Source organism: Excalfactoria chinensis, chromosome 8, assembly GCF_039878825.1.
Source record: "Excalfactoria chinensis isolate bCotChi1 chromosome 8, bCotChi1.hap2, whole genome shotgun sequence".
Classification (NCBI taxonomy): Eukaryota; Metazoa; Chordata; class Aves; order Galliformes; family Phasianidae; genus Excalfactoria; species Excalfactoria chinensis.
Window position 1 is genome coordinate 18,464,100 of NC_092832.1, and position 13,872 is coordinate 18,477,971.

The window sequence follows — 13,872 nt, forward strand, 5'->3', positions numbered from 1 at the left end:
TGAACTGTGAGATCAATAGGCTCATACACAAGCCAGTTAACAGTTGTGGTTAAGGGGAGTTGTGCTTTGCCAACCTGCTGGTGCCCCGTGCATGTGGCTACCTGGGTGGTTGTGGTTGGAGTTTCGATGGGGTGTTGGACCATAATGTGTTAACATTCATCTTCTGTGCAATAAAAGCAGCTGCCCTCTGTAGGTTTTCAAGTGGTGACAGAGAAGCACCCAGCCTGAGCAAAGTGAGAGGGAGTGTGTGCTCCATTGGGTAGGAGGTGCTGCCCTGGGCACTGAGGAATGCACCCTGTTCAGCAGTGCTTTGTGCAAACACAATCCAAATATTCAACTGCTGTTTGGTTGTCGTTGAATGCTTCCCTTCACAGTGTAGGCAAATAGCTGTTGGCACAGCTATTGTCTCTGGCTCTGGTACTCTGGGGATGCAGCCTACAGATCTCTGTTGCAGTGCATTGAGCAAAATAGCGAGTGGTCTCCTTTCAAACAATGCAAAAGCTTTCGTTTTGTTTTGTTGTATTTAATTAATATAAATACACCCAGAGGCTTGAGCAAACGCTGTGTGTTTTTTTATTTAAAAAAAAAACAATGATTTTTAATTGTTTAATCTTCATAGTGCACAAACTTATTATACAAAACGTATAAACTTGTGTTAACGGGATGATAAAAATCCAAGGGGGAAAATTGGCTTAAATATTTAAAGCTGTATCATTAGATCCATTGCCCTTTAGGTTCTGTGCCTTCAGGACAAAAATTGGTTTAAATATTTAAGTGTGCCTTTAGATCCATTGCCCTTTTAGATCCCATGGTGTCCTTCATTACTTCATCTTCGTATTTGTATTTTAAAATATTTAGCTAATTATATTCCAATATTGCTTCAAACAATGGAGCTGTATTGTGCTCAGAAGTCCTAGTTGGGTTTTCTTTTTTAAAGTGTTTGCGGCTGTTTAACTTGCACAAGGGTTCTGCATGCCTGTTTGATGGAATATTGCTATTTTTGTTTAACAGCTTTATTAGATTAGAGGGTGACGGTTATTTTGTTACTTCTTAAACTGTTTATAAAAGACATGGTTGCTGTTTTGCATGCTTTTTAATATTACAGGTTACACAAATTATCAAACAAAGATGAGCAGAAAGGAAAAAGCCAAATCCCTAAACTGGTTTCTGGGTGATTTGTTTTTGTTTTTTTTCTTAAAGCTGTTTGCAAGCAGAATCTCCCTGCCTCCTACTGCAGAGCTGCATTTCTGCTGCGTTTTGGTGAGCAGTGAGACTGCTTTTGGCCTCTCACCCTGCCAGTGGTCCTGGGCACTGCGATTCTTCCTGTGGAAAGGTGTTATTTAGTTCTGTGTTAATTCAGTTTTCACAGCTGTTTGCCGCTCTCTGGAGCGCTGTGAGGTCCCACGGCCTGCTCCCATGGCTGCTGAGACCCCACAGCCAAACCTGTTACTATAGGGAAAACGACAGGCATTTTAGAAGCATTGAGTGAAATAGTGAAGGTTTCCTCAGTGTAAACGTTGTCAGCAGAGATCAGAGCATTTCACCCTTGGGTGTCAGGTAGTGGCGCACGTGTGATCGAAGCGGTGTACCTACATATTTCAACAAAATATGTTGCCTCTCCCGCCTTCACATTTGCTTTCTAGTTTCATTGGCAGACAGATTGCTTTTTATGTCCTTCCCGCGCACATTATGCCAGAAGGTTCCTTTGCAGAAAATAAATTTATAGTCACTAGCTGATAAAGGTCTTCCTGCAGCGGTCTGGCAGAGGCATTTCCAGAGCCGCCCTTCCTGCTGCTGCTTGGAGCCCCCCAGGTGACAGCCCCCCCCAGCCGGGTCTTCCCTTTGTGCTTCCATGATGATCGTCCACACCAAGACAAGGGGAAGCTGGATTATTTAAGTGGAGATTTCTTCATTTGCTTGGTCCAAACTGCGCTGCTATGAGCTATGTGGGCTCATAAAAATGCTTTCTCAGGTAGGACCTTTCAGGTTTATTGGATTATGGGAGACCGTTGTGTGCATGTATACTCAAATGTGCGTGTGTGCACATGCGTATTTACTTCTCAAAACTGACGTTCATCCAAAGAACAAATCACTTGGGTTTGTGATGTGGTTGGATGCCAGTGAGAGCATAGCCTGCTCTGCTGGTAGCAGCACCGAAGCGAGCGCGTGTTTTGATAACGTTTCTCTTAGGTTTTGCAGAGCCGTAATCGCTTTTATGTACGTAAGCTATTCAGGTTATTTAACAGTCTCTCAAATCTGCCATTTTACATAGTTCATTCTTTATGAATAGAGATAGGCAAATGAAAAATAGCCTAGCAATCAGAAATTGTTCTTCACAAAAGGTTAGTAGGGAAAGAGGAGATGTGAAAGTACTTTTAAATAGCAGGTGTACTCTTTGGCATGATTTAAAAAAGGAAAAAAAAGCACAACAGTTTTGTCTCATGTTCCATTAAAATAAAAAAGGTCTTTGAAAATAATGAAAATTAAAAGTGCTTTTGTCTCCCCTGTTGCTGCATGCTGAACAATATGAGCTGGGTTGTCGTCAGTTGTTGAATTCCACCTCTTGATATTTTGCAAGAACAGGACGTCGTCTAATACTGAAGTAAGAGTTTTGTCTATGCAATTATTGTGTTAATGTGGTTAGGGAAAAAAAGGGCTTTAAGATTTTGTTGAAGCTTATCCAGCAGCAAGATGTATTGAGATGACTTGCATATCTTAATAGCAAATTTTTCATCTCATTAATAAGGAGGAAATGTAAAGAATATTATCAAAATAGTCCGTCTGACTTGTAGAAAATGCAAAACTTTATCACAGTGCAACAAAAACAAACTTATGGCCACACGCACAAAAAAAAAAGGATTATGCCTTGTGTTTGCCTGCTATAAATTTGATTTATTCTTGTAGTAATTACAGCCACTGATTTGGTAAAAGTTGAAAACATTTTTTTTTTTCCCCGAGCAGAACAAGACTTCTGCATTCCCATCGCTGCTGCATTGCAACACTTTGAACTTGCTCAGCAGACATGACAAAAGGTTTTAATTAAAATACTAGCAAGATAAAAAGAAAAAATAATAATAAAATCATTTGTCTGCATTAACTTTGTGCATTTCTTGTAATTCTTTAATTCTTGTAATAAAGGAAAAATACCGTTACTGAGATACGAGGTTGTCCTCCCTTCTTACTCCCCTCATCGGCAGAAGTCTCTCAGAGCTCTGGGATGTTTGGCTCATTCAGTGGCTCAGGAGTGCTGTTAGTTGTTGGTGGTGTAGGGTTGAGCAGGAGCAGCTTCATTCATTGAGCAGGATCGTGGTCTGTAGGGAGGTCTGGGGTACGCTGACATGCAGCTGAGTACCTTTGAGCCTTTCCAGCTCCCAGGTAACTATAAAATAACTCGTTTTTCCTTGCCACTTCAGTTTAACTGATACAACCGTGATTTTGTGACTTTTCTAAATGGAATCAATTTCTGGTGGTTAACTAGGAAAGTGATTCGGTTTAAAGAAGTCAGTTACATGTGGAAAACATCGCCTGTTGGGTTTGTTCCTCAGTCAAACTCAGCATCTGGTAGAAGATGAATGGTTCTTTACTGATGAATAAGAGAGCATCTTCTCACCCTTTCCTCCTTAGTGGTAGAGAAGCACTGGCAAGTTGTGCTTGAATGCTGAAATGTTTTGACTCCAGCGTGTCAGTGTCATTGTGCAGCATTGTGATGGCAGTGCTGAGAGAGGGAAGGGTTCAATATATACAGTGTGAAAGTTCTTAGCTTTACCCACCTGAATATTTTGAAATTGAAGAGTGTCGGTTACAAAATCAATAGTGCAGCTGTAGGACCTCCAGGAATTTGTCTGCCATAACCATGGCGAATTGTGGCTGAGGAGATCCCAAAACTCTGGGCTAAAAATAGAGACCATTGCCAGAGTTCATTAAGACTTCCTACTCTCCTGTCTTCTTCTTCTTCGCTACTTTGAAATACTTTGTAAATATCTCATTCTCTAAAGCATGATTTAAATAATGATTTAAATAATAATTGAGCAGGAACTTTGATGTAAATCAGTCACTTTAATCTTGCTTTGTTACTTTTCTCAAAGGAGAGGTTTATTAGTAGTTTAGTAATTATTAGATTGCCTTGATTTCCTGCTAAGTACAGCTTTTACAGTAAGGTAACACCTTTTGTCAACCGATCTGCATTATAAGCATATGTGAGGATTGTCTAAATATGCCAAGTAAGCATTCAAATACTTCATGCTCATAGTTTTGGGAGTAAAATGTTTGCTTAACGTGCTTTGAGTGCTGAAAGCTGTTGGGCTGATGTCAAATTCTTATGGTTCGAAATTAGAATTCAGTTTCAATATATGAAATGAAATTAAATGGTTACCTGAGTTTCTCTTAAATGTACTAGATACTGATATCAATGGCAAACTTGCTGCATTTCACTCCTAGTGATGCTTTCAAGGTTATAAAAACAGCTATGGTATTCACTTGGACAGTGACTGAGAAATGGCTGTGGCCCTTGAAGTTATCCTAAAGAGTAGATTTCACCCTCTTGCTCTTACTGCTTGCTCTTAGACTGGAAAATGAAAACGAGTCTTCATGCTATGTAATGTCTTAATTGATTTCTTATTTTGAGCAAATCAAATCATTGAATTGAGTTAACTGAATAAGCTGAAATTAGGAAAAACGCTGTTACTGTGTCAGCCGAAAGGTCAATGACCATTCAGAGTTGGTTCAGGGCGTTACTTTCAGATGGCTGGCTGGGTGATTGGGCTCTCTTGGAGGCAATGAATATATGTTTTTAGATAAGTATATGTTTCAATATTTTAGAAACATAAAGTCCTTTCCTAATAAAATTAGGTTTAACTCTATGTTTGGATACTGGGAAAGTAAATGTTCATTCTGCTTCTCGAGGAAAAACTTTCAACAATGTGGAAAGACAAATTTGTGTGTGTGTTTTTTTTTGTTCTGTGTCTGTTGTATAAATACATTCTGAGACTGCAAGAAATGCCCTTTTCTTAAAGTTGTGATTACGAAAAGTCAGATTTGACCACCCAAATCTGGTCATTGTGGTTCTTGCACTATTTGTTATTACTTGGTCAAAAAGCTTTCATAATTAAAATGGAAATGTGTTGTAGTGTGTTGGTTATATTTTGTTTCGCATGCAGTTTTCAGAAGGCAAATATTTCAGTGTGGGATGTTATAAAAGCAGAGATACAGAGCAATGTGGATATGCAATGCATTTATTTTACTATTATGAATATATTTTTTGCTGCTTTATTCACATATTAAAAAAAAAATAGAGGCAGCTCTGAGACAAGAAAATAAGCCAAAACATATCCTAAGCAAAACAGGGAGCGTTTGTGTGGTAAATAACCTTTGAAAGTCCTCTTTATTTTAACAGTTTCTGTTATAGCAAATCACTCATCGGGGATTATAATTCATGATAATTCTGATATAGAAGTGGAGAAAGCTGTTTCTTTGCTTAAAAATGTGCTTGCCTAGATTCTGTGAGTATATCCATCTCTGTTTAATATGCGTCTACAATAGATGCTGTATGTTAATGGATGTGTGATTTAAACACCTGAGCATTTTGTTTTTAAACATCGGCTTACCTTTAGTCACTTGGCAGAGCTTGGATATTTCCCCTTCCATAAGTACCTCATCATTCCATCTCTTCTTTGTGGTGGTGTAGCATTGCTGCGACTGAAAGCAAAGCCTTTCAGGTTCACGTAGATTATTTCACTCTTTCCCCCCCCCCCCCCCCCCAGCTTTTTAAAGAACAAAATAGGTTTCGTAGAGGTGTCAGCAAAGCTTGATCATATTTAGGATGAGGATTTGCTTGTGGTAATTGTTTATCAGTTCAAAAGTTGCCACTAATTCTCCAGCGTTAATGCATTCGTATGGTTCTTTAGGCTTTGTGTCAAAAGCCTTGTAGAGAGACAGATAAACATCAGCTCCTTGGTGTAATGGAGGACACGTTTCAGGCAATGCTAATGTGAACCTAATCTAATAGTTCTTCTGAAATTTTCTTTCACGCTGTTTATTGCTTGTCTTGGATTTATGCTGTAGCAAGATTTTAGCACTATAGCTACTTGGATATTATCCTGTTGTGGGAGAGTGTGATACAACAAATTGCAGTGGGTTGAAGAGAAAAACAAAACTGTCCTTTTCATGTTAATTTTATAACATCTAATTCTCATAACATAAAAGCCCTTTTTCTTTCTTTTTTTCTCCTGTTACTCCATAGGACAGCACAATTCTGGTGGTAAACAAAAAGGCTGGGAGCCCTCAGCAGGGCAATCCTAGTCCTGACTTCATGGTCTCTTTTGTGTACTGGTGGTACTCCTACAGGTTCCAGAGTGTAGCTGTTTGGACGTTTTGTTATCTCAGAGTTGCTTCTATACTTTTAGATGAGTTTTACTCCTCTTGTGTTGGCTTGGTAGTGATCTGGGCTGTATTCTAGGAAACTTCTTGGTCCTATAGACTCCTTTAGTCAGTTCTGTATAAGAGTCTACTTAATGTGCAGTTCATATTTTGCAGAAGAGGAGTTATGGAACCACTGAACAGGGCTCTGAGTGCTCCTTCCTATTCATCCTTTGTAAGCATGTTCTGCTCCTTTACTCCTTTACCAAGCTAGTTGAGTATCAGCACAGATTTTTCTCAGACAACACTGTTAGCATGTGTTTATAAAATGTGTAGAGCACGTATCTTGAGATCTTCTCTTTAGAATGAAATATTCCCTTTGCTTTGTGCTTGGCAAATTCTGGGGTAGGGGTGGCTGTCGAGGCAGGGATGCAATGGATGAGGCTTGAGAGACATTGCTCAAGCACCCTGTCCCCAGCACTAGCTATTATAAGGGCAATAAAGACACATTAGGCTGATGTGTGGTAATTTTTCTTCTTAAAAAGAATAACTCTAATCCTAATTCATAATAATTAGATACTCTTAATTCCTAAAACATATATATCTTTATCCCTTTGATTACTCATGAGCTAATAGCAATTTGTATGCCTGTCAGCCTCGCCTCCTTGTTCCTTAAACCTCAGTTAAGCTCTTGGAGAGAGACTTCATTCACATTGTGTTTGTTTAAAAGCTCAGTCTTTGTGGAGGGGGAAGCAGAGGTGCAATGTGGCAGCCTTGATTAGAAGGGTGGTTCCTAATTTATCTTCTGATTATTTTAGCACTATAATGAAGATGGTAATTGGATGAGTCTTTGGGGGAGTGGAGTATGGTGAGAAATGAAATTTCTATTGAAAATGAGTCTTTTCAAGAGATATTGTTCATCTTGCTCCAAGGCAGAATTTTGTTTTGCTATACATCCTCTCTTGAGGAAACAACCAAAGAAATAGTCATTGAGAAATAACCCAGTGAAGGCATCTAGGCAGCGCAGTGTTGATTATGGCCTACATGTGCTTGACTGCTGGAAGTCCACTCTGGTCTCTCTGAAATCTGACAGACTTCAGCTGTTTGGTCACGGATCTCTACCATGTGTTCATGAGAAGCCTCACTCATATCTTGTTTCATCAAGCTACTGCCTGTATTAGCCTACAGGGGGTCCCCTTGTCAGTGTGGGGAGTGCAGGTGACACATTCAGTCTGGTAGTCCTGTTTTGGCTAAGGCTTGGGTGTTGGTGATCTTTCAGGTGTTGCTGAGTGCTCATCTGCCCTCATCTCAAAGGCACCTGTACCTATCCACTGGCACACCAAGATGCAGATATTTCATGTGCCTCCAGTTGAGTCTTATTTGCTGAAGCCAAGCGGGAAATATCAACTCCTCCAGCTGTAGAAACGCTTATGTGGCTCATCATGGTGAAGGGCCTCATGAGTACTGGTCCAGTGGTGCTAAAACAAATGGTGCTTGGTATTGCACACTTTCTGGCTTCCCATAGCATGTAGTGATGCTGTGCAGTACAGCTCGGACACTCCCAAGTCTGGTCTGTTAGCTGACATTCCTGCTGCAGTAGGCAGGAGTGGGTTTTATTCTCAGCCGCATGCCTGGGATTTTTTGAGAGCAGACCTTTTGAGTACTTCTGAAGCACGTGGGATTCCTCTCTGCAATTGTAGCTTGGTTCTCCATGGCCTAACTAGCCCTTCATTTGAATCATGCATTTTGTTGTCTTTTGTGTTCTGTAGACGCTGAAGTCTGAAGTGATTGCTGAGCTGAGAGCTCCCTTGTGACCCAGAGTTGCATTTTCTGTAGAGATAAACTGGCACTTGAAATCATAAAAGAGAGATTTTTTTTTCTTGAATTGTTCTGTCCTTCTGCCCAGCTCCATTTTACCCTTTGGAGAAGCTGTGATACTCCTTGGAATGGTTCACAGAGTTCTTGAATAAATTTATTTACAGCTCAGAAAACAAACTCACTTTGTTTGTACTTCGGTATAAAAACAGAAGAGAGCCCAAAATTGATTCTATCTGCATAGCTAGGACCAGTGTTGCTTGAGTATGTGCAAATCAAATGTTTCTTCATCTTCTTTAATGAGCTTTCTCACTGATTTGCAGAATATCAGCTGGTTCTTTATTACACAATATAAAATTTCTGCAAGCCAGATACACACCAAAGGTAACATTAGACACTGAGCAAATAATTGTTTCCTGTCACACTGCATTAGTAACTGGGAAGAAGGAGTTTCTTAATTTGTATTTGCACAGAACTAAATATAGCTCTAGCACATTTTAACTTCAGCTTTTGCCATTCATGTCCCTGAGAAATGCAGCTCCATGTTTGTCATTTACTGTGGATATGATTTTGGATGTTCTTACATACTTGCACTCCCATTTGTGAGTGTTATAGTCTTGGGAACTTGATTATGAGGCTAACCATGCTCACAGAACATTCTGTTAATCCTGGGTTATTACTGTCTGTGGGGACTATTGCAGAGCATTTTTCTCTAGTAGTAATTGTAGCAAGCCTTGGTCACAACTCCCTCATTCAGCATTTAACAGGAACCAGGTAGTACCAAGACTTAATTTTCCAGCAAAAAACTGCTCTGATTTTTCTACCTTAAGCTTGTTGTTTGTCACCTGTGCTACTCTGTAGGTGTTCTTAAGTATTGTGCCATCAGCTTTACCACCACCACCAACAATAATAAAATTGTTAAGAAGTATTCAGATTGTTCTGGACTAGTGAAAATCATGCTGTGTTAGCTATTAAGGAAAATCTGATGTGGAATAGATAAGCTTCCTCTGTGGGAAGTGTATGATTTCTGTGCCTTGGGTATGTAGAGACCTAGATGGTGATTAGTCATTTACCTGTGTCACTTCTTGAGTCTTACAGGTACTGCCAATGCCTGCATTTCATCAGTGTGCTGCACAACTTCTCATGTTGTGGGTGATGCATGTAATTAGGAGGAGGAGGGAACAGGCTTGCTGTTGCTAATGGGGAGGAGGAATCTTCTGTACCTGGCACTAGCTGTCTGCCTACACCTGTATCTTTTACCTTCAAAGATATCACTTCCTAAAAGAAAACTAGAAACCTAAAGAAAATTGCCTAGGTTTGTAACAGCTTTCCTCTTGGCAGAGTGAGATTTATTTATACTGCTGTTTGTTACTCTGTAGGATGTGACAGGCAATTCCTTGTGCCTGCATTCTGTCTAAAAAGTGAGTGATCGCTGGGAATGTGAGCAATTGCATTAGAAACTTTTCTTTCTCCAGCAGGAGAGGTTGAGTTTGAACTCTCCCCTCAGTGAGATCTTTGAAGTTTGGGTCTTCAAAACTGTTCTCTACTCCAGAGAACTACTAGTGTAGTTGTCATCCCTCTCCTTCCAAGATGGGCTGGACCAGGATCCTTTCAGAGGCCATTAAAGCTGTTGTTTCACCCTCTGGAGAGGTTTGGCAGGGAATTATTCCCTGCATCTCCTCCAGCAGCTGAGCAAGCTGTGGAAGTTGCATGACATGAAACATGATTCAATCTCTGAGCAGTACGGAGTGGCTGCAAGTCTTGACAGCAAGGGATCCTTGTGCACACAGCAGAGGGGAGGAGGAACAGGTGGCATTTAGGAGCTAATTAATATTTGTGAATAATAATGTGCTATTGGTAAGAAAACAAATTGCTCCGTATCTGAATATTTATGGTGATGGCTTTCAGAGCTTGGGACCTTTTCCAGCTGTTGCATCTCCTCTTGTGACACAGTGCTTTGTACTAGGGCAAGAGCCTGTCAGGCTGAGCAGAGCACACAGAATGGGAGGAGTACTCTCCACAGTTCAGTATTAGTGGGCTGCGAGGTCCCACAGTATTCTTTGCTGGTAGAGTAAGCCATGCAATTTAGCCTGGGATTTCATCCCATTAAGAGCCAAGCCATGCACAGAGATAATGCTACGTTTGAAGAGAAAGCAGGTGTTAAAGGTTGTTCTCCCTCTTAATGTTGTGTGCGAGTGCTTTACAGTAGATCAAACTTGCCTAATGTGATCTTCATAATGCTTTCATTTAAAATGCTCCCCGTGGTTTGTATTTGTGGCACTGAAAAGAGCAGACTCTACTTTGTAGCTTGGTGGGGCGGGGTGTTTGATTGAACATATGTTCGCGCTGCCGTTTGGGAAAGATAATGGGTTTTTAACCTCTGTCAGTGTTAGACAGAGGTATTTATGGAGCTCTATTAACACTGTGCCTAGGCAGCTAACCTTGCCGTACAGGTTTTTCTCAATTTGCCATTTTCTTTTGATAAGTTGTGGATTTTCTTGGCCTCTGACAGAACCTCTTGCTGTGTCAACCAGCATGGGAGCTTACCAAGGAGCAAGGAATTCCTTGCAGTTGTCAGCACTGCGTGAAACGCTCGTGGCTACTGCTCTTGTGTGTTCAGTAAATATTGTTGTGTAGATTAAAAAAAGCAGCTCTGCAGAGTTTCATAAAACGTTGCATTCCCTTCTGGGCTTGATATGCAAAAGCTGGGAAGCTGACAGGCACCAGCAGCAGCACTTGTGCTTTCACTTCCCAGACCTGGCGCAAAGCATGGGGCTGATGGATGCTGGGCATGGGGAGACTGCTGGCACTGAGCTTAACCCTAATGTGGGGGGCAGCGAGTTTGTTTTAGTGGGTATCATTTAGTGTCTAAAGTCTTGCTGGTATGCCAACTCTGCTGTCACTTCAGGCTTCTAACAATGCGAGTATGGTGGAGACAACAGTGTTGCTTCATAGAGGAGTTTATCTCTAGTGAACTGCCATTACCGCTTTCGTCACTGCTGATTAAGTTTTTCTGTTAATGTTTAATCTAAAATAGCAAATGCTTCGTGTTTGTATGCCCTCTGCATAAGCAGAACATCTGTTTAGTGAAGGTAGCTACAAAATCCAAAACTGAATCGATGTAAAATTCTAAATATATGTGAATCAGCCAAGTAGAAGCAAGGAAATTTAGTACTTAAGCAATCACTTGAACGTGAGCAAGCTGTATTGTGGTAGGGTTTTCCGGGGGTCGTAAAGTGCACATTAAGTGGTGCTGTGACAAAGTATTTTCTACCCTTATCTTAAGTCTTTGCTCTCTGTCTTTCTATTAATACTTGCAGTGTGGAAGAGGATTTTGGTGGCACATTTCCCCTCCCTTTTATAGCAGTAGTGTCACTATGGTGTAGCTGAGATAGTTGATTTGAACTGGCCCTATGATCTAAGCTCAGAATCTACTTCAGCTTTTGGTAAAGGAGTCTTTAGTGGAGCGAGCACATGTTGTATCCCATGAACAACTGCAGTTGTGTGTGTTACAACTATAGAAAATGCCACAGGGTTTCCAGAAAAAAAATGGCTACAAAAGAAATGCATAAAAATCGGTGTCATAGCAGCAGAGTCTGATACATGTAAGGGAGGAAATTAATATAAATTGTTGGCTTACAGAAATTTCAAGCGTTTTTATGCATTTAATAAAGGGTTGCCATTTAAGTAGCTTAAGCATCCTTCTCTGTAGATAACGTGTCCTGGGATTTAACAAACCACTTACAGTTGGATGGATTCCACTCAGATGTGATTGCCATTCTTGCAACAAAGACTAGCTGATGAAGAGAATGAAAAGAGCAAGTACTGAAATGGCCATCCCATTACTATTGGGAAAGGGGGAGAGCAGGTTTTTATTATCTTCCTTCTTTAAGTTCAGTATGTTAGTCTTGGCCGTGGGCAAGGTGTTAGATGAAATGGAATCAAAGCATTGTTTCTGCCCACAGAGCTGTCTAACCCAAGCTATCTCAGATTGGAAGAGGTGTTGGCTGGATGTAGACTATTTGTGGAGAGATAGGAACTGGTAGGGCAAAGCCTGGTGAGCTGGAGACGTGATGCAGCAGCACAGCCAGAGCCAGGTTTTTGGTGAGTGTGACTGGAAGGGGCATTTAAAGGAAAGCATCCAGGTAGATGTGCTACTGCTAGTGGATGAGAAAGCTTGCTGAAACAGAAGAAAGAGGGGCAATGCGGTCAAAATGAGGGAAAACATACTGAGGAACATTGTAAATAGGTATTGGCAAGGTAGGACTTCAGGGTTTAAAACAGGAACGTGTCCTGAATGACTGCAGTGAGCACGGCAAATGTGTGCCAGAGGTAAATATAGTAGTGTAAGCACTACTACAGAGTCATTGGAGTCAACTCCGCATAACACAAAATTGCATAATATATTTATTTGTGAAGGTTATTTTAAATAGATCCAAGTCCTTGGAAAGGTGACTGTGTTCTGGCTTTCTAGGCTGAGGTTTCCAGTGGGGCTGAGCCCGACCTGGTGGCAGGCTGCCAGCTGCCAGCTGAGCTTGTCCTTTCATGCTGGTTCTCACTTGGCCAACCTGGCAGCCGGCCTAAGCACCTGCAGAGAGCCCTCCAACCCCAGAAAATGAAAGAGGGAGTTCTGTTGTTGGCCCAGTCAGCTCAGGTTATAAGTGGAGATGTAGCACTGAGGGACACGGTTAGTGGACGTGTTGGGGTTGGACATGGTGATCCTAGAGATCTTCTTGATGATTGTCTAAGTGGACCATATTGCCATCAGCATGGCATGCAGGGTGGGGACCACAGGAGGAACTGGTGGGAACAAACTTCTTTCAGAGCTGGGTAGGATGAGAAGGGATTATCAACTGAAAGTACTGGAGAGAACATGTTTTTAGTTGACGCAGTCACAAAGTGACAGTGCGCCACAGCGTGATGCCATGTGTTAGAGGGTGAGGTGGAGTAAGCAAAGCAATGGATAATCTTAAGCATGGAAGGGCCTTCCAAAAGAAAACTCAACAAACTTGCTTTATCTGGGGCAGCAAAACGAGTTCTGACAGGAAGGTGGCATAATTCAGTTTTATCGTCAGGGAAATAAACTGCAGGGATGGAGAAGAGCCGTTTAAGCTACGGGATCAATGTTGGCATGAAAACAAATGGGTAAAAACTATTTGGGAGTAAATGCTAGGCTCAAAATGAGCAGTGTTTTGGCTGTGGGAGGAATTGGATTCTTCAGCATGTCAGACATGGGAGGAGGGGAGGAATGCTGTCAGTGTGCTGGGGCTCAGTCTTTCGGTCATGGCTCTTTGAGGCAGCTGTTGTCACAGCACTGAGCTTATGATCTGTGAAGGCAACCCCTGCCACTCCACATCCGCGTGGTGATGGGTTACTGTGGTGGTGGTGTCATGTCAGAATTGGGATGGGGCTGCTGTCCTGCGCTGTCATAGGTGGGAATGTGTGCCGAACCTAACTGCTTCTTCCTCAGGATGGAGAATTCACGTCATTAAACAAAGCTTTAGCCTTTTCTGTTTAGTCTGTGAATTTCTCTGCTGTTACTGTTGTTTATGACACTTATTTTTGTTGTTTTTCTTTCCTAGGTATTTTTATGGCCTCTGTCACAGTAGCGTCTCAGCGTCTCGCAGGCATTTATGGATTTATTCTGAGAACGTTCCTGTGAGGTAGGGAAACATTATTACCTGCGTTTTACAGACTGAGCTG

General features: G+C 41.3%; 1 protein-coding gene across 16 annotated transcripts in view; it reads left to right on the forward strand.

Moving 5' to 3' along the window:
* PTPRF (protein tyrosine phosphatase receptor type F) overlaps positions 1–13,872 on the forward strand; it is a 342,731-nt gene that overhangs the window by 68,068 nt on the left and 260,791 nt on the right. For all 16 annotated transcript variants that reach the window (XM_072343754.1, XM_072343753.1, XM_072343759.1 and 13 more), the window contains exon 2: positions 13,752–13,832. The gene's annotated coding sequence lies outside the window, so the exon portion shown is untranslated. The remainder of the gene's footprint in view (positions 1–13,751; positions 13,833–13,872) is intronic.